Below are 20,194 nucleotides of genomic sequence, written 5' to 3' on the forward strand. Positions count from 1 at the left end.
GAGGGCGGGCTGCGCAGCAGCCCCGACCAGTCCTGTTAGACTTCCCAGTGGTGCCTGGGCCTCGGTGCCCCACCCCCCAGATGCCTGGACCCGTACCTGCTCCTGTCACACCTTCCCAGGTCGTACTTGCCATCGATCAGTGACAGCCTCCGATGATGTCCCCTCCCCAGTCCCAGGGTTCTCTTTGTGCAGGGGTCTCAAGTGTGTTCCAGGGCCCAGGGTAGCCTTACCCGCAGGCATGACTTGGAGTTGCACTCCAGGTCACCCCATTCCTAGGGACATGTCCTTGGCACTGGACCCCCGAGGCCTCAGGGTGTTCATCTGTAGAATGGGCTCAGCGGCGGGAATGCCCGTGGGCTCAGAGCTCTGTGGCCACCCAGGGAGTCAGTCGTTCCTGTACGGTGCTCACATGTGCCTGGCAGCCAAGAAGCTCTTAATACATGGTGCCCACTGTGCCACTGTCCTGGGGCTGTCGTGACAAGTGACCCCACCCTGGGCAGCTTAAAGCAACAGAAATTTATTCACTCCCAGTTCTGAGGCCAAAAATCAAGGTGTCGCGGGGCTATGCTCCCTCTGCAGGCTCCAGGGGAGGGTCCTTCCTGCCTCTTCTGGCTTCTGGGGCTCCAGGTGCCTCTGGGCTATGCCCACGTCACCCCGTCCCTGCCTCCATGGTCACACGGCCTCCTCAGTGTGTGCGCGCGTGTGTGCCCTGTCTTCTGTCTCTTACAAGGACACCTGTCAGAGATTTAGGACCCACCTGGGTAACCCAGGATGATCTCATCTCAAGATCACCTTAATTTAGTCACATCTGTGAAGACTCCATTTACAAATAAGGTCCCAATCACCAATTCTGGGGGTTAGAGGAGGGTATCGCTTCACGGGACCACCATTCCATCCACTAGTTACCTGCCTCCTTACTGCCGGAGACACCCAATTACTGTCTACAGGATGAGTGAACAGGCTGCCTGCGGTCACCATCTAGCCACACGTGGCCTGAACGTGAATGCAGGTGTTGATTTCAGAGCCCACCTGTCCTGGCCCCGGGGCCACGGCCATTCCTCTGCCACTAGGTCCCACTGGATCTTCACCCACAAGCCTCAGACCTGGGCCAGGCTTGGGTCTAGCCTGTCCATGCCTCAGGTGGCCTGCGGGTGAGGATGGTACCATTTAATGAAGACAAAGGCCTCCCTGGTGCCTGGAGGAAGGCAGAGGGCCTGGGCCAGGAGAAACTAGTGAGCAGCAGAGTCTGAGGCCACGTCATAAGGAGTACGTGTCCAGGACGAGGGAGGTGAGGAGACAACGTCCCACCCTCGCTCCCTCTGCACACTTTCCTTCATGCTTGGCACAGGCTGGCCAGGGACCCCAGGGTTCCCTGGGTCAGTGGTTGCCCTCATAGAGCTGTGCAGAGCCCAGCCCAGGGGCAGCTGTGACCACTTGTACCTTCCCACACTGACCCCCATGATGGAGGGGTCCCGTTAAGCCCCTGTGCAGGCCTCTCCATGAGTACAGATGTGCTGCAGCCATCCCGTCTCCAGGGTAATGCAGAATTCCCCCATGTGCACTTAAAATATCCTGCTTTTCCCAGCCACAGGCTGTGCTCTGTTCTTGGCAGGGCTGAGGGTAGGGGTGGTAGAAGGACCTTCCCGGGGTCCTCCTGTCCCAGGCAGTCACTGGCAGGGCCCCAGGGTCCGGCCGCCCTCTCCTTGGTGGCTGACACAGCTTCGGCCCCAGCCTGGCCTCCAGCCTTTAGGAGGCGGGGTTGGTGGCTGCAGGCCACGATCTCACAGCCCCTGCTGTGCCTGTACCTCCCAGCCCGCCCCTTAGCCCTGTCCCTGCATCCTTAGCCAGGACACAGCTGAAGGACGCCATGTCCGTGGGCCCCTGGACTGACCTAAGTGAGGCCTGACCAAGTCTTGCAGGCCCGACCACAGGTGTGGCTGCTTTGGGCCAGGAGACCCAGGCTCCCTGTCACTCATTACCAGGTGGCTTCTAGGCACATCTCCTAAGTGTGGCCTCCACACACATTCCTTTAGTGTCTCTCGGATTTTAATTGCTCTGATTCTTCAACACCTGCTCAGAATACTGGGGAACAAACCAGCTCAAATCCCTTGTCACGTAGAAAATACTCCATCAGGGTGCCCGGTGGGGGTCGGGCCTCCACCCCTCTGCCAGGGCGGGGCCTCCCGCCTGGCAATGCTGCCCGGCCCCTCGCTGCGCCCACAGGGCCCGTTTGTCCTGATGTCACACAGCTCACAGCTGCGAGGCGCTGTCCCACTCCCGGGCTCACAGTGACCATCCGGCTCCGGCTGGCTCTCCTCTCACTGCCCTCCTGCTTTCTGCCATGAGCACATCAGCGGCGCAGACCCAGCTGCCATGTTGGGCCAGGCGCAGGCAGGGCCCAGCAGAGGCACAAGGGGTAGCAAGTGTTGGGGGGTCCCTCCGCGGGCCCGTGCTACCCCTCCCACCAGCGGCCCCACCCCAGTCCTAGTGGGGCTCCACTACCCCCAACTGACCAGTCTAGCCTCATCTCCAGCCCCAAGGCCAGGGCTCCACAAGCTACCTCCAATGGCCAGAGAAGAAGTGCTTGGTCTCTGCGGGCCACGTCCTCTGTCACAACTACCGCCTTGTTGTAACACAAATGTACCACAGACAGTACACAGGCGAACGGGGGTGGCCGTGTCCCAACAAAGCTTCAGTGACAAAGCAGGTGGCGTCCCTAGTTTGCAGACCCGTCCTGGGCCCGCCCAGCTCCACTGCTCCACAGGAGCCAGTGGTGACCAAGTTCAGAGCCCAGCTTCCGATCCATCCCTGCCTCACAGAGCTGGGAAGCTTCCGGAAAGGGGTGGATCTTCTCAGAGTCTCAGTTTCCCCACCTTAAAATGAAGTGGTCATTCTACCCACCACACGGGGCTGGACCGTCCACGTTAAGCATTGATTGTCCTTAAGAATTGTTACTGTCAGTAATCCACCCGCGGCTCCTTGCCTCTGTGAAAACAGGCCCATGTGGTCACACGCCTGGTCCTCTGCTTGGACCTGCGATGCCCTTCCCTTGCTGTGCATCCGCCAAACTCCTACTCAGCCTGCGCGACCCGGCGGAGCGAGCCCCTCCTCGCTCGCCCCCAGCACAGCCCCCCATTCCCGCTGTCTCGGCGGGTCTCACCGCTATGATGATCTGTTCCGCGTCTGTCTGCCGCCCCAGCCGCTGCCCTCATCGCGGCTTAGTCATCTCTCTATCCATGATGTCTGACACGCAGAAGATGCTCTAGTTCGTGCATTCATTCAGGGGACGTGTGCTAGTGCAGGGTGAGTGTGTCAGACTCTGCGCCAGGAGCCAGGGGCACAGCGGCAAGGGGAGGGTCCCTGTCCTCATGGAGCCAGCACACCTGTGTCGTGCAGCTGCTGGGGGGGCCGGGCTGTGCACCGCGTGGCAGGAGTCACTAGAGGCGGGATATTTAGCACAAAGGAAATGAAGGGGTGAGCCATGGCGACCTGGGGTGAGGGCGTTGCAGGCGGGCGGGAGCAGCAGGTGCAAAGGCCCTGAGGACAGAACAGGCTTGTTTCGGGACCAGCAAGGAGAGCGTCATGGCTGCCGTGTGGCGGGTGGTCAGAGGCCTGAGGGGCACAGGAAGGACTCTGGGTTTGGTTCTATGTGTGGGGCCATTCAAGGGTTTGAGCAGAGAAGCGACGTGATGGGCCAGGCTTTCCAGGGGTGCCCTGGGCGTCCTTTGGAGTTGAGGGCACAGGGCACCACAGCCAAGCCCTGATGTGTGTCCAGGAGTTAGAGGGACAGCATCTGCCGAGACTGCACCTCGGCCCTTCACCTCTGCGGCGTGGGCACCACTGGGCACCTTGTCGAGAGCTGGCATGAAATCTTGTTTTGAGGGTTCAGGAGAGAAGAGGCCCCAGAAGAATTTAGAACCACCCGGTGCCTGGCCTCCCATGGCCATGGCTACACTGTCCACAGGAAACACTAGGTGGAAACAACCCAAATGTCCGCCAACAGATGACGGATCCAAGGTGGTCTCTGTCGACCATGGAATATCAGCCAGAAGGAGGACTGGGGCTCTGACACAGGCTGCAGCAGGGATGCACCGCCAACCCTCTGCACCCAGTGGAAGAAGCCAGGCACAAAGGGCCCCCTGTCATATGATGCCATTTATATGCAATCGTCGGAATAGGGAGCTCCGCGGAGACAGAACATAGAGGAGTGGTTGCCGGGGAGTGTCTTGGTCAGCTCGTGCTGCCCCAAAATACCACAGACTGGGACATAAACCGGTTCTCTCTCGCCGTTACGGAGGTGGACGTCTCAGATCCAGGAGTCTGTGAATCCGGTTCCTGGTGGGGGTCTCATCCTGGCGCACAGACGGCCACCTTCTCCCTGTGTCTTCACGTGGCCTTCCCTCCGTGCTGCGTGGAGGGAGAGCAAGCTCCCGTGTCTCCTCTTAGGGACATCCGTCCTATCAGATCAGGGCCCCACCTTTACGACCTCGTTTAACCTTACTCACCCCCGTAATGTCCATCTCCAGTCATAGTCACTTTGGGGGTTGGGGCTTCAACATAGGAATGTGGGGGCGGGGGAGGGACAGCTAATGGGCCCCGAGCCTCCTTCTGGGGAGGTGGGAATGTTCTGGAACTCGACAGAGGTGGTGGTTGTACAAACTGAATGCATGAAGTGCTACTAACTGTGCTCGTTTGATGCTATGTGACCGTCACCTCAGTTAGAAAGAATAACCGGGAGAAAGAAGCAGTGAGAGAAGAGGGCCTGGGTGCAGCGAGTGGAGCCGTTGTTGGCAGGAGAGCGTCGGAGGTGGGGGCCATGAGTGCGTAGAGGAGTGGGGGCCTAGGAGGGGCACCTCGAGTGGCTGGGGAGCGGGTGGCCCCCCTGCTGTACCCGCGACCTTGAGGTGAATGGAAGGGTCCTCCCTTCAGGCTAAGAAGCCCAGCCCCACTCCTCGCAGACGACCCAGAGTTGTGGTTTTCATTCCGGGCTCCTTGGAGCCCTGAAACTGGCCCTGCTTTGCTCACGGCGCGTCCCAAGTCTGCGTGGGGAGCTTAGGCAGCGTGCCGATGGACAGGCCTCCTCGAGTTACCCGCAGCCAGGAGGGGACACCTCCCACCAGACAGCTGACTGCGGTGGCTTGCGAACCTCAGTGCCTCGGGCCAGCCCACCGGCCGAGGAGCCCCTTCTCCCAGACCACAGACGGCTGCGTAGCTCTGTGGATCCTGCAACATCCGTCTGCAGCCGTGGGGACGTGTGATACTCCCTGTCCTCGGCGAGCAGGTAGCATGCCCTGGGCATTCGTTGGGTGGGAAGCATCTTTCCGTGTTAGTAACCAATGGCTGCCCTCTCTGCGGGTGGGTTTCATCGCTCCGGTCTCCATGGTGATAGTAAAAGGGAGCAGGAGGGAGGTGCCGCCATTCTGGGTACACCTGCCAGTTCTTGCCCTGTGTATCCATTTATTTTCCTGATTTAAACAACTGCAGCCCAGACCTGGAAACAGTAAATGTCTTCGTCCAGCCCTCGAATAACTTGTGGCAAATGCCAGCCAGTAACACGGTCAGAAGACCTCTGCCATCTTTTTACCGTCGCCCTGTGGCTTGGTTAGGTTCCCATTTAGTCCAGAACCGCCCACGGCCCCCACAGCGTGTCCCGGTGGGAGAGAAGTTTGTGTCTACCGAACGTGTTACAGACACGGCTGATCTTCCTAGGAACTCAAGAGGCCATTGGTCTGGAGTCGTAACTCAGGGCGGTCCCCGGTGTTGGCCTGCCCCACGTTGGGGTGCACACCATGGGTGGTGGCGACGTCTATTTTACAAATGAGGAAACAGCTTACCGAGAGGATGGGGCTTGTCCGCGGGTATAAACCAGGAATTGGCTCCGAACCTGAGGCAGAATCCCAACCGTCCTCTATCCCTCCAGCTCCTAGAACACTCACTGCTCTGCTACGGTGCCTCCTGTGTCATAAAGCATGTGGCCCGTCACCCTGGCAACAAGAAGGCCTTGGAAACCACACAGGAGTCAGGGGGCACTCAGCTTCCCACAGCGAGCCCCACAGGTGGCTCTGCCACTCTCTGGAAAAGGACGTTGACCATAGCAGTTGGTACACGAAGCATTGGCCAAACTCCAATCCCCCCGCTATTTTCCAGACTGTCCTTCTGAAGCTGATACTTCTACCCCCAGTTGCCTTGCACTTGAATCCATGATGCATTTTCACATAGTTTCCCATGTGACTCACAACTGCTCCATGAAAGGGCCAAGATGTACCATCTCCATTTTATAGATGGGGAAACCATCGCTAAGGGATCACGTGACTTCCCCAAAGTCATGTAATATGTAACAGTTAGCAGTGGCTGTGTCACTGCTCCCAAAGCAGAGTGGCTTGACACAGTAACCGTTTATGTCACAATTATGTAAATCAGCAAATCCAGCAGGGCTCTGGTGGGAGGTTCTGCTGTTCTCAGCTCCACTCACCTGGCGTCTCTAGTGGCGGCTGGTGTCCAGCCGGCCAGTAGGCGGCCATGCTCTGCACATGCGTCTCATCGTCCAGCGGGCTAGGCCAGGCTCCTTGATGGCCGCTGTGCAGCGCTCAGACCGAACAGAAACACACAAGGCCCCTTGGCGTCTAGACTCAGGTCTGGCACAGTGTCACTGACAGTACTTTGTGTTGGTCAGAGTCACAGAGCCAGCCCAGACCCAAGGACCGGCCAGATAGTCTTTGTCTCCTGCTGGGAGGAGTTCCAAGTCACACTGCAGGTGTGCGTGGATACGGGGAGGGGAATAAATGCAGCTATTTTTGCAAAGTCTCCTGCTGCCTTCCCGGGGAAGCTTAAGTTGCCCTTCCCTGAAAACCTCCCGTTTTGAGCCTCACGGACAGACACACTTGCTCCTGCCCTGTTGGTTCCCACCGGCTTTGTTCACACCCTGAAGTCTTGGTCCCAGGGGAGTCCGATTTTATCTGCGTCCCCAACCAGATGGGAGCTGCCTTAAGGCGTGACCCGGCGTCTCCGGCCCCTGCCCAGAGCCTGGCACGCAGGGCTCCGTGGAGCCCGACAAGGTGGAGCTGGCCTGCAGGTGTCTGCGCCTGTCCCGCAGCTGGCCCTCTGCTCTCACTGCCTTTGAAGCAGCCAAGGGTCCTGCACCCCCAGCCCCGGGGAGCCCGGATGCCTCCAAGCTGCCGGTGGGAGGTGAGTGGGTGGGGCCTCTGCTTCCAGCTGCTTTCTGGGTAAGAATTCACTGAAGAGGAGGCACCTGTCCCTGCGGGGGGTGGGGGTGGGCAAGGAGGTTGAGTTCTCCATACACTTGAGAGAAGTGTGGCTCCGAGCAGCTCTGCTGAGCACCAAGGAAATGCGTGGTGTCGAGACCAGTGCTCCCGAGCGTGACTTCACACACGCCCACGCCGGCGTGCGGCCCTTGCAGGTGCCTCAGTGACTGTCAGACCACACGGGTTATAAGAACAAGACTGGCTTGGGTGCCTGTGACGGTGGGGACAGATACTGCAGCCTAGGGGGGCATGCGTTCTACCCCCCGCTTCTTAGGTTATTTCATCACAGCGCAGTCCATTTCAGCTGCCTGCGCAGGTCAACTGGGGGCTCCCGAAAGGCTGGCAGTGAAACATACTGCGTGCCTACAACGTGCTGGCAGAAAGCGGGCCTCCGTACGGCCCCCGCGAGGCTGTGCGGATACTGATGTTTCTGTGCTGATAGTGTGACGTGTGTCCTTCTCCACGCCCTCGTGGGACAGTGGCCCGCATCGGGGTCGGGGGTGTGAGCGATGCCCGCGTGGTACAGCCCGTAAGGAGCCTTTTCGGGCACCAGGCCCTCGCTCTGACCGTTAACTGTGCGACAGCCAGCTGGTGACGGCGGAGCTGAGGGGCCTCGTCCCGGCCACGGGGCACTGGCAGGCCCTCGCTCTCTGTATTCCTGCGCGGGTATCCAAGGAAATTCCTCCTGCCACACGCGGCTTTTAATAGTCCCTGAGTGCTGCCAAATGATTCACTTTAAACATGACACAGAACCAGCTGCAAATAAGTTAAATGTTGCTGGTTTGGGGTGTTAGTGGCATTTATGAATGTTGTAGGAAAACATTTACTCACTAAAATTCCACACAGTAGAAAGAAAATCAGTCCCTTTAGTACACGCTGCAGTACGGTACTTATTTTTGCCTGTGTTATTTAGGCCAATAACAGTTTTACGAGGGTCGTAGCTTAAGGATTTCCCCCCACCCCCAAAGCATCAAGCTTCGAAGCACCGTTTTCCAAACACATGTATGTTTTTTTTTTACTTTCTCATCTATGGAAGCTCGTGACACCTAGTCCTCATTCAGCAAATACTGGTTTCCTTCCCTTTGGGCTGAAGTCTCTTCTGCTTTGGTTTTTACTATCGTGAAAGCTTTTCCTCAGACGCCCCCTTCCTGTGGGGCCATGTGGCACAAGCGCACAGCCCCCCACTCCTGACTGACGTGCGCTGCCTCATCAGCTCCTCAGACCTGGAGAACTTTCCATTCCCCGACACTGAGCACGTGGCATCTGAGCGCAGGGGCAGCTGCACACCTGCCGCCTCGGGGCCGGTGTTTGGACACGGAGCCGCCCAGACAGCACCCAACACAGGTGCCGCACAGCTCTGCGCAGGGGTGGCCGGCAGCAGCCGCCGGTCCCCTTGATTTTGCGGGGAAATTCTGGGCCGTTGTGTCCTCTGAATGCCTGCTGTCTGCTACTCCCAAAAGGACAACATGATAGAGATGAAAGGAGGAGACAGCCCGGCAGAGGTCCTGAAGGGCTCTGAGAAGGCTGCTCACTCGGGGACTCCTCGGGCAGCAGTAACGAGCGTAGGCGTTCTTGGAAAATGTACACACTCACAAACGTACACACACACACACCAAAACCTGCCCAGTATTGGTTCTTTCTTCACCTGTCAAGTGTGATATTGGGGCTTCCAAATATACCTCTTGATGGGGAATCCAGGGTGTGGTGTGATTTTGGGGTTCTTTCCCTTTTGTCCATTGACCAGGTTGGGGGTTAGGCTGTGAAAAGGCACCGTCTCCCCTTTCTGTCCCCAGTGTGCTCAGAACAGCACCTAGGGGGCCGGCCCATCATAGCTGCTCAGTAAATCACAGTCTGGAGACCCCCCTCCTTGTTTCTCTTAGATTTGCTTCTCACATATTGTCTCTCTACACCCTCTACGTCTCTGCACTTCTAGAGCCTAGAAGCATCTCACCCACAAATGTTTGTATCATGTTGCACAAAGTAAGGGAGCTTGTCATGGCTCTTGAGTCAAAACAGATACATGACAATGTTCCCGCAGACTCTGGCTCACACACATGCTGTGCGTCTCACGGTCTCTGGGCTCCACGTGGGCTGTGCTTTAGCCGGCTGCCCGGCAAGCCTTCCCTCGGCCTGGTGGTTCGGCTGTGTTCTCATCTGAAAGCCCGACTAGCGAAGGCTCACTCCCAAGCCTTCCCGGGTTGATGGCAGCAGTCCGTTCTAGAACCAAGCACTTCAGGGTTTTGCTGGATGCTCCAGGCCTTTCTCAGCAAGCGAAGGCCACACAGTTCCTCCTGGGGTGGGGGGGTCCCAAATGGTCCCCTCTTCATCCAGCTGGTGAGAGCAAGAGTGAGAGAGAGACAGAGAGAGAGAGAGAGAGAGAGAGAGAAAGACTCTAGCAAGAAAGGTGCTGCAATCTGACATATGACATAATCGTGTAATGGCAAATATCCTGTCCCCTCTGTCAGCTTCTGCTGGTTACAAACGCATCACAGGTCCCATCACACTCGAGGGGAGGGGCTCTCCCTGGGAGGTGGGGTCCGAGGGACCACCTTAGCAGGCTGTCTGCCACAGCAACCATTTGCATGTCTTTCAACCCCAAACGGGTTCTGATGGTACTTTGTACAATGTCCTGTAAAGAGAAGGAAAACGGGGGCGCCAAACAGAGGAGTGAAATCTGGGGCTTCTTCAGTGTCAGTGGTGGGGTTGCTACCTGACCACTTAGCTTGCTTTGGAAAGCTTTTGGTTATTCCCACACCTCTTCGTTGGGAGGCTAAGAATCGCCCAGAGTCCTCTGCGTGTACTGACACTTCTCCTAAGTCCTGCCTTTGCTAACGCTCCAGGTTAGACCGCCGTCACCTTGCCGTGCGGATCGGAGGCCGGGGTTTTCACTTGTGTTTCCAGCTTGGTCATTCTTAGCCCTTTAAGAAATCACCTCAGCGTAGCTCCGTGGTTTTCAGAGCTAAGAGAGAGTGCACCCTGTTTGTTTGTTTTTAAACAATTATATGCAAGGATCCCTTTATTACCTGTAAGTGAAGCTCTCACATACAAATGCCACAACATACCTATTTCTGAACGTTTCACATCATTCCCTTTGTTAATCAATGCCCAGTCAGAAAAAAAGCAAACGCCTCTGTTGGTGTTTCAAACAGCCGAGAGAGAACACAGGAAATGGGTTTCAAAGTATTGGAAGGTCTGGAGGATCCGAAAGGGGTGGGTGAGGTCACCCACTGGTCGGTCACTGCAGGAAGCCACCACTGCCTCCTGGGTTACAGCAGCGAAAGGAACAGCGGTGCCTGGCGGCCTGTGGGGCCTGCAGATACCGCTGGTGGCATCGCCCCTGCCAGGGACGCATGGAGCCATGGCGGCGCCGCCCTCCGCCCGGAGGACTTGCACAGAGGGCTCTCTTCTCCTGAACCTGCCTGCTGCCCCTGGCCAGGGCGTCATCTTGGTGCCACCAGAGTAGAAAACAGAGTAGCTAGACGGGGCCCCTGTGGAGTCACGGTGATTGTTGTCACAAGTGCCCCCTGACTGCTCACACACCGCGAGGGGCTCTCGGCACTAGTGGCGTATTTTCGGGAAACGGTTCCAAAGGAACCAAGGATTTTCTTCCCTCCATGTTGACTCAGCGTATGGTCGGTCCTTGACAAAATCACTGTGTGCCTTAGTGACTGGAATGTAGGACCGATGTCCAGTCACACGAAGGCCCTTTGCCCACCTGGGGTGGGGCAACCTTTGGCATGTGTGGTGCAGGGTTCCTGGGTGTAGACTGTTTCACATGCCTGCCCTGCCCGTGGCAGGCCAACGTGCCTCCCCAATGTGGGGACAACCACACCGGGCCCCACGAACCCCCAGACCGACCCCCGGGAAACAGGTTGCCCCGGTGAGAACTGCGCTGGGAACTTTGCAGCGTGTCAGTGGAGCACTGAGCTCGTCCCGCCTGAAGCTGCTTTCGGAGAAGACAGAACTTTGCTGGCAGGTTGCGTTTGCATGACACTGAGATTCAGCTGAGCCCAGACCCCACCACGCCCACCGTCCTACACCGGCTCCTTGACCGTGGCCTGGAGACAGCTGAGACCGTGACTCCTGGCTCGCTTACTAAGTCCAGGGGACAGACATTCACTGAGAACGGACCTCGAGGCACGCCCCATGCTGGGTGCTGGGATAGGAAAAGGAGTGTGTGCCCACAAACAGCTCACAGTCATGGAGGGAACACACACACACCCCCTTGCACACTCACCTGTGAGCTGTGATACATGAGAAATGGAGAGAGAAAGAGAGAGAGAGGCACCTGGCTTATCCAGGGAGGAACAGCGTGAGCCGGGAGACCCCGTCTGCAGGGGTTGTCTCAGTATTGCAGGTGAGGGGAGGTCTCCAGGGTGTCCTGGAGCACTGGCTGGAGAAAAGGGGGGCTCGCTGAGATAAGAAACCTCACCGGGACTCAGCGAAGAATTTCAAGTGAAGAATTTCGGCCTGTCCTCAGCCGCTCCCCACCATGTGTGTGCGTGTGTTTGCACACACACATACCTCAAGAGCGCACAAGCGTCCGTCCTGCCTGTGTCTACATCGTTAGAAGCAGTCATTCGGCCAAGAGACCTCACTCACCACATCTCTCCGCCTTTGGTCCTCCCTCCCAAGACACTCTCAGAGCCATGCCCGCTGTGGGGTGTGATGGACACGCAGAGGGTAGCTGTTTTGTCCACAGCACGTGGCCCTGGGCCACGCCCACCTTTGTGACGGACCATTTGGCGGGGGATGACCCCTCAGCATGGTGCTCACACAGTACGTCCAGCTTGTACTGGAGCAGACATGGTTGGGTGGGCGCGAGGGCATCTGGCAGGTGCAGGCCGTGGGGGGGTAGCGCATGGTCACACTCGCCCCCCCGCCCATGTGCGGTGCCTGCTAACATTCCAGTGGTTTCAGACACTCCTTCGGAGAGGACGTTCTCTAGCTTGCCTGTGTCCCTGATGGCGAAGCTGAGCCCCAGAGAGGGTGAGGGACGCCCCAAGGTCACAGCAAGCCTTCCAAGCCGCTCCACGTTCGCCCGCTGCCGGCTTCCCTAGGAGCCCGACGTGGCCAGTTTAACGACACAGAGGGAGGCGGAGAGGCCACTTTGGTGTGCAGCCTCGAGCTCCTCAGCCTCCCGGAGACGTGGGTGCCTCTGTGGGGCTGAGGGCTGCACGGGCTCGTGTGCCGTGTCCAGCGCCATCATGGAAAACGCGTGCTACTTTTATGGCCTGACTCCGCTGCTACCTCCCCTTGAAGTCCTTCCCCATGTGCCAGGCACAGGCCATTTTTGTGACGCCTGGTTTGCCTAGAGGTCAGTTAGCCCATGGGTGGAAGGAAAGGGCTCCGGAGACCCAGGAATCCTCTGTGGTCCGAGGGCCCATACCACCCACGGCACTGCAGGCGTTCAGGATGAGGGGACGGTTCAACATTTGCCAGGACCCCCAGTTAGAGACCCACGGTTTTCCCCAGCGGTCAGCTGACAGCCGTGCACGTGGCGCCACAATGCCCCACGTCCCCAGGAGTGCAAGGCAGGTAGACGGGCATAGAGCAGGTCAAGAGACCCAGGTTTCAGTCCCAGGTTTATCTTTACCTTGCTGTGTGACCTAGGGTCAGCCACTTAACTTCTCTGGACCCAGTTTCTCCATCTCTGAATCTTCAAGGGGCCTTTGTTCCAAAGTGGGTGATTGAACAGGAAGCAAAGGGTGAGTTATACCTTGAACCATGCGTAACCCCTGTGCTGTGCTGTTGGAACCTCGTCACAGTGAGTGCACAGGTGGCCGAGTTTTTGTGCTCTTCACGTTAGCAGTGGAAGTGAGAATAGCAAAGCTTCCTTCTGCAGATCCTGCTGCATGCCAGGCACCCATTTTCACATCCCATGTTACAGAGAATCCATCGTTTCCTGCGTCTGACAGAGAGGGCAGGACCGTGCCGGGTCAGGCAGCGGTGAGTGGTCACACTGGGGTGTGGCGCCTGGCACTCACCTCATCTCCCTCTCCAGGGGTACGAGGAACATTCAGGGAGAATCGTCAGCCCTTCCCGTCCATTTTCGTACCGAAGCCCAAGCCTGCAGCTCAGAAGGATGACGGGTCTTATCAGAGGCCACACAACGAGCTCATGATGGCCATTTAGGAAAAGAAAGTGATGACAAATGACAAGAAGGAGGGAGGGCCCTGCCTGCTGCTCCATCCCTTCTGCAGCAGGGACTGAATGGTGGGGGGCGGGAATGGGAGCAATTTGAAAGCCGTGAAGCTTTCAACCTTGTGTGGAGGAGGCCGGCCCAGCACCCCGCCCCAGCCTGAGCCCTGGCTGTGCCCCTGCAGCCCATTCGCGACCAGCCTCTGCACAGTGCCCCTGGGTTCCCCCAAATCCCTGTCAGCCACCTGAAGTCCCAAGCCTGCCTGCCTCCTCCCCAGGACACATGGTCCCCGGACACACCATCCGGCAGAAAGTGCAGCGGGCGCCGTCGTCGGCCAGGACCGACTCCGCTGAAATGCAGCCCCTGCCTGTGGCATTGGTTCAGTGGGGGATGTGCGGCCAAAATGGACTTCGCTGCCTGTTGTCTACTTGAGAGCGTGGGGCTCGGAGACCGCGAGACCGAGAAATGCGGGGTGTTACAAATGAGAAAGCAATTAGCCGAGGGTGACGGCAGCCTCTAAGTGCAGGCTCAGCCCGTGCTAATGGTCGGGTTGAATCATTTTCCACTCCCCGCTCGTGTGTAATTGCACTGGTTTTTCAGGCGTCCTTCACCCGTACTTACTTAGACTAGTGACTGATGCATCGCCATGGAAACCGGCACTAGGGAAAAACTGTCCCTGGTACAGTGGGGAGTGGAAGGATTCGGGCTCCAATCTGGAGCTTACAACTTGTGTCAAAGAAATGAATTTTCCTCCGATCTGGACGTGCAGTCCGTCTCCGAAAGTCGAATTTGTGAAACCTCCCCGTGGATTACACACCCTGGAGTCGTCTTTCTTCTTCCTCTGACCTTTTTCTCCCCCCTTTTCTTCTGCAATTGCGACCCTGGAGGGCTGCAACTTTCTTCCTCTTGGATTCGCAGACAATAGTAGATGAAGCCGCCGCGGGGACCCGCTCTCCACATGGACCCAGAGGAGGGGCCGGGCCAGCCTCAGTGACATGGTCACACCCAGGCTGGAGACGATGGCTGAGCACTCCCGGTTCAAGAAGAAAGTTCATTTCGGAGGTACGCTGCCGCCTCCCGAGCCTGCTCTGGGCTGGCGACGCCGAGCCTTTGTTCTTCCAAGAGCGTGGGGACTGGGGCATCGCGGGGTGCTCGGGGAGACGGGCGGCCGCCGCGTGCTTGGCGTGTCTGAGAATCGGCTGGGGTTCTGGTGTTTGCACCTCACCATAGAAGGCTATTTGCATAGCAGCGTTCTCTGCTTCCCACGGAGAGGGAAAGTCAAGGTGGCCGTCACATCCTGCAGGACCTGGGCGTGGCGGTTCTGATAGCTCCCTGTCACCTTTCTGTATTCTGAAGAGTCCCTCTGAGCGGCTGCTGGGTTTTTAAGACCAACTCGAGCACCTATTGCTAGTAAGCACCGTTGTCAAACTCGAGGTGGGGGCGGGGGAGAGCGTCGTGAGTCACTGTGGCTTAAATGTGTGGCTTGTCCAGGATTGCGGTGTCTGCAGCCTTTGCAAACTGCGGAGTCCCCCCAAACTGGAGCAGGGCAGGGTGCCTTCTAATTGGTCCAGCCTGCTGTCTCTCCTTCAAAGAAAGCATGTCCAGTTTGGTTTTTAGGTTTGGTTGTGGTGGTGGTGGTGGTGGTTTTAATCAAAGGGACCATGCACTCCCCCGGCGTTAGAACAGTTCAGACAGGAAAACGCCGTATGGATTTTCAGATCGTTTTCTTCCACTTCAGTATAGGTTGTTACCCACTGGCTCACAGAAGCTCCCTGTGGCTCACAGAAGCAGGGCAAGCCCTCGAGGGCTACCCTGCTGGGGCTCCAGGGGAGGGGCTTGGCCACCTGGTCACATAAGAGGCGTCTCCTGAATGGAGCCCCTCCCAGGTGTCACTTTGAGGAGTGCAGTGAGAAGTCAAGCCCTCTGGTCCTTACCCAGCTGCCAACCCTGGTGTCTCTGGGACAGGTGGCTTCCTTAGGGAGTGCCTGATCTCCTGCAGGTGCTGCCCAGGGCTGGTGGGCTGCAGGGAGTGAGTGCCCCAGGGGCCAGCTGCCGCGGTAAGGTCGTTGCCAGGTGGGTCCTTGTGTGACCTGTTAGCACCAGTGGATGCACCTACCTGCCCGCACCCCACCCCAGTCCTGCTAGGAGCCTCCATGGTCCTGCTCGCCTTGCCCGCCAGCTCCCATGCCGAGCGGACTCGCCACCTTCCCCCACGATCAGGGCGGCGTCCTTGAGCTCAACAAGTCTTTTCTCTCCATGTCCTATTTCCTAAGCCTCAGCTGCCAGCATCCTTAAAAAGGATTTTTACAAACTAAAAAGAATCCTGCCGCCCCCAGTCCATTCCTGGGTTTAAATCCGTCTCCCCGGCTCCCACTTGCATGCCCTGGGGCATTGCCCTTCACCACAGGGGTCACTTCTCTGGGGGGATAATAACCCCTGCCTGTCAGGCCCAGGCTCCCTGCAGGTGGACAGAGACGCTCGAGGCAGCCGCTCTGCCAACGGGCTCTGGTTCTCAGGGGTTCTGTGTGAGACGCTCTGGCCAGGAAGACAGGCCACCATGAAATAGGACCTCGGACAAGGCGTCCTTTGGGGTTAGGCCGTGGGTGCTGGTGGAGCCAGTGTGGGGTGGACGCAGCCTGCTGGGGAACTAAACTGAGGGTCTGCCCAGGTATCCTGGCACAGCAGAGAACAGGGCCCAGCTGGCGGAGTTGGTGCCAGAAAAGTCTTTTCAAGATCCTTTCGTGTTTTCAAACGCCCCGTCCCTCCTCCATCATGGTCAGTCCAGCCCTGAGCTGCCGGGGCCAGACGCGAGCCGCTTCCCCAGCCACCCAGTGTCCCCTGGATGGAGAAGGGAGAGAGGACTGTTCTGGGAGGTGGTACTGTCTTGGCATGGCTGCATCCTACCACGCTCAGCCTCAGCCTGCCATCCAGGCACGGACTCCTCCATGTGCTGTAATTTCCACTTCAACTGCCAGCCTGGCTCCCTGTATTGGTAGAAACGCTGCCACTGAACTGCCTGAGCTGATTTTTTTTTTTTTGAAAAAACATTCAAATTACTGTAGAGTAGAAACCAACTCATTGACAGCCAGCAGCTTTATTCATTTGTGCAACCAGTTTGGGAGGGTGGGGTCAGGAAACAGCGCCAGCATCCGCGCATAACTAGCTTCCTTGCAATGGTGTCTCAGCCTCGCTTGGCCCAAGAGCAGCAAGATGGGGACAGAGGGGACAGAACAGGGCTGTGGACTCCCCGCCGTGAGTGTGGGCTGCCCGGGGTGGCAGGAGAGCAGGAACAGAGAGCCAATTACAGGGAGGTGGGTCCCCGCCACCGTGTGACCTTAGACAAGTTTCCACTCATCTGGGATAGAGCTCCTTAGCCCGAAAGCCTGTATCCCAAGCTTTTCCTACCTCCCCTCGTAATTCCCAGGTGTAGCGCCGTAAAAGCGTTATCTACAGGGAACGACTCCTCTCTAAGCTCTGTCCTTTAAAAAATGCATGGGGAGCATGCAGTGGAGTGCGTGGCGTGACCTCGAGTCACAGAGCCCAGGTTTGAATCCCAGCTCTGCCACTCGCGAGCTGCGCGACCTTGGAAATCATGCAGTTGCACCTGGTTTTCTCCTGGGTAGAACGGACTTGTCTCTGGAGCTGCTGTGTGGTTACAGCAGAGGTGTTAAGGGGGACAAGCAAAAAACCACTTCCATCACGCACAGAGGGGACTTGGGAGCGTCATTTGACCTCTACGCCTCTGTTTCCTCTGGTTACGCGGTCATTATAACAGCAGTGCCCATCTCGTGGGCTGTTAGGGGCTAACCCAGGTGAGACATGGCTTTGCGTGTGGAGCCATTGCCTAAACACGCAGGGCTCCTCTTGCCCCACGGGAAGGCGGGGCCCAACCCCAGTCTCTCCTCCTGCCCGTCCTCAGCGCTCCCCAGGTGGCAGTGTGGCTTCTGAGCCAGTTCCACATTCCAGCTAGGAAAAGAGGGACATGCTCTGGGCAGCCTGTTTGGGAAGGGGAGCGCCTCCCAGCAGCTGCCTGCTCCCATCTCACTGGCCAAGACCAGGTCCCGTGGCCACGCGTGCTGGAGGCTGGGAAAATGGTTTCTCTCCGTGGGAAAGAAAGGCGGCAGCTCATGAGTGAGCCAACAGTGAGTGTCAGAAGGCAGAAAGCGCTCGGCACAGGGCCGGTGTGCGAGGCCGTACCGGGCAGGGGTTAGGACCACCAGCTCTGGAGCCGGACCTCCGGGGCTGGAATCCCAGCTTCCTCACCTGTTCCATGGAGGCCATACGACCTGTCACGTAGCATCGCCAGGAGCGCTAACAGGACTTCGTGGGTTTTGCACTTAGACTACCAGTGAGGCCAGTAACTTACCTGGGGTGCTGAGGACGGTGACGTATGTCCACGGATCATGACACGGAGGTGGCAATGCGCTAGCACCTGGGGTCACCTCTCCCCCTCCCGCCCCACTTCCGAGGTGGGCCTTCGTCTCCCTTTGGGTCCTCCTGCTTTCTGACCGTGTGCTGAGCACCCCAGCTGAGCCACAGCCAGCAGCCCACAGTGCTCGCACCGGGCGTCCCTTGGCTGCTTGATGTGAGCTCCCCCGTCCTGTGGCTGGAGCTGGAGCTGGTGCTGCTGGGCCTCGGCTGGTCAGCGCCCCAACCCTGTGGTCACGGGGGCTCCATGAGGGGGGGGACGCAGCTGCGCCTGGCCAGAAGACCGCTTCGTAAAGTCACGGTTCCAAAGGCAGCTTCCCATTAACTCAGCAGCACAACCACTGTTGTTCTTTAAGGTATTTTCTGTCATCTTACAATACCACTGGCAATTCACTGGGATGGCCGAGAAGAAAGCAAGCACGCTCGCGGGGAGAGTCCGGCTCTCTGAAGGGACTTCTGTTTATCAGGGGAACAGCTGGCATCCGCATCTTCTTCCACTGCCGTTGGTTTTTGGAGTCTGTAGACTCGGTGCCAGGGTGTTTGTGCCATACAGGGTTGGCGGTGGCTGGCACTCCCTGTGCCCAGACACACCTGTGCCAACTTTAAAGGAATCCAGAGCATGTGGTTCCTTTTGAGAACCCACTGCGGTCCCTTGCCCCTGGGCCTTAGCCAGATGTGTGGCACGGGGCTGGTTTTTCTGGCACCGGGCAAGGAGGGAGAAGAGAGCCAAAGACTCACACCCCACACGTGTCCATGCTCTGGGAGAGGGAGCTGGGAATAAATAGAAACCAGCGACTCAGGTGCACGTTGGTCCCACGGTCTGCCCTCTAGGCAGCTTCAGCAACTGGAAACCAGAAGCTTCGGGGACCAGAGTGTGGCCCCAGGGCACGTGGCCCTGCAGACCTTCCGGGGAAGGACTGTCGTTTGTGCCGGGCCAGTTCTGTTAGGGGAAGAGGGGCCATCATGCACGGGCTGCCAGACGCGGAGCAAAGCCTTGTGTCCGAGGCACGGGCCGTTTGCCTGAGGCACAGAGAACATGGAGTGTCGGAGGAGTGTGTGCCCACCTTGGGGATCCCCGCGATTCTGGCGGAGTCAGAACTGGAAGTGAGCTTTGTCTCGTCCCTGCAAATGGGGACATGCGTTTCCTGGAAAACCACTTCTCTTACTCGTGTCTCCTCTGATTTAAGGACAAGATTCTGAGTTTCGTTAACTAACACGAATTTAAATAAGTATCCGAGCAAGTTTTGCCCAACTGTGTGCTATCCTACAGGAAGGGTCTCTTTGTGGGTGTGGTGGCAGAAGAACGGCCCCCAAAGATGTCCACGCCCTACTCCCTGGAACCTGTGAATGTGTTTGGGTAGGTGGCAAAGGGCCAGTAAGGTCACAGGTGACATCAAAAGTGCTAACTGGCTCACTTAATTTCCCCTGAATGACCTGGGAGGGTCCAGTGCAATCCCAGGGGTCCTTAGGTGGAAGAGGGAGGCTCAGAGCTCTGAATCACAGAGATGGGATTTGAGGACTGACCCAGCAAAGCGGCTGGCGTCGGAGGAAGGGACCATGAGCCGAGCAATGGCTGGAAGTGGCCCAGGAACGGATTCTCCCCGGGAGCCCCCAGCAGGCAGCAGCCTGCCCACGCAGTGACCACAGCCCAGGGAGACCGTGTGAGGTTTCTAACAGGCAGACCTGCAAGGGACTACATTGCTGTTGCTTTAGGCCGTGGTGGTGATTTCATTACAGCCGCCGCAGGAAACTCAGACACCCCGTCCTGCAGTCGGTGTGGTGTGAAGCCTGTGTGTGTGTGTTAAGAACAGGGTCCTCGTCTGCTCCCGCCGCCCCTGCGAGGCCAACACGGGCGTCCAGGACAACTGGCCTGCAGCAGACGTGGCGACTGACGGGGACCCGCTCCCGTGGTGCCTGTGTGATAGCGTCTCTTCCCGGCAGAGCTCTGGGCCCCGTGTTGAGTTTCTCTGAGGGGAGGGCCTGACCTTCACCGCCGGGCAGTGGTCGGCCCAGCTGGCAGCAGAGAGGCATGGCCGTGTGGTGCAGCGGGTCCTGGGATGGACACCCCGCCCCCACCGAGCCCTGGTCTGGCACCGCGAGCCCTTCACGCTCTAGCTTGCCCCTCGTTCTGCCGCCACCTCTGCCAGCCCCACACACCAGTGTCCAGCGGCCAGCTTCTCACTGAATTCCTGTCCACACATTCCTTTGCTTTGCGGAGAACCCATCCGCGTCTTTGGTTTTAAAAAAGAAAAGTTATTTCCGTCTTCATCCCCACCGGTAATGTCTCCCCTCCCTGTGGTTCCCATCCCGCATCTGGCTCACCAGCCCGGGAGGTAGCCTGAACCGTGTCTGATTTGAAATC

The 20,194-nt window shown here is 58.0% G+C and overlaps 1 protein-coding gene across 1 annotated transcript in view; it reads left to right on the forward strand.

The window, feature by feature from the left end:
• SHANK2 (SH3 and multiple ankyrin repeat domains 2) overlaps positions 1–20,194 on the forward strand; it is a 471,028-nt gene that overhangs the window by 265,432 nt on the left and 185,402 nt on the right.

The sequence above is a fragment of the Rhinolophus ferrumequinum genome, chromosome 11, assembly GCF_004115265.2.
Source record: "Rhinolophus ferrumequinum isolate MPI-CBG mRhiFer1 chromosome 11, mRhiFer1_v1.p, whole genome shotgun sequence".
NCBI classification, from domain to species: domain Eukaryota; kingdom Metazoa; phylum Chordata; class Mammalia; order Chiroptera; family Rhinolophidae; genus Rhinolophus; species Rhinolophus ferrumequinum.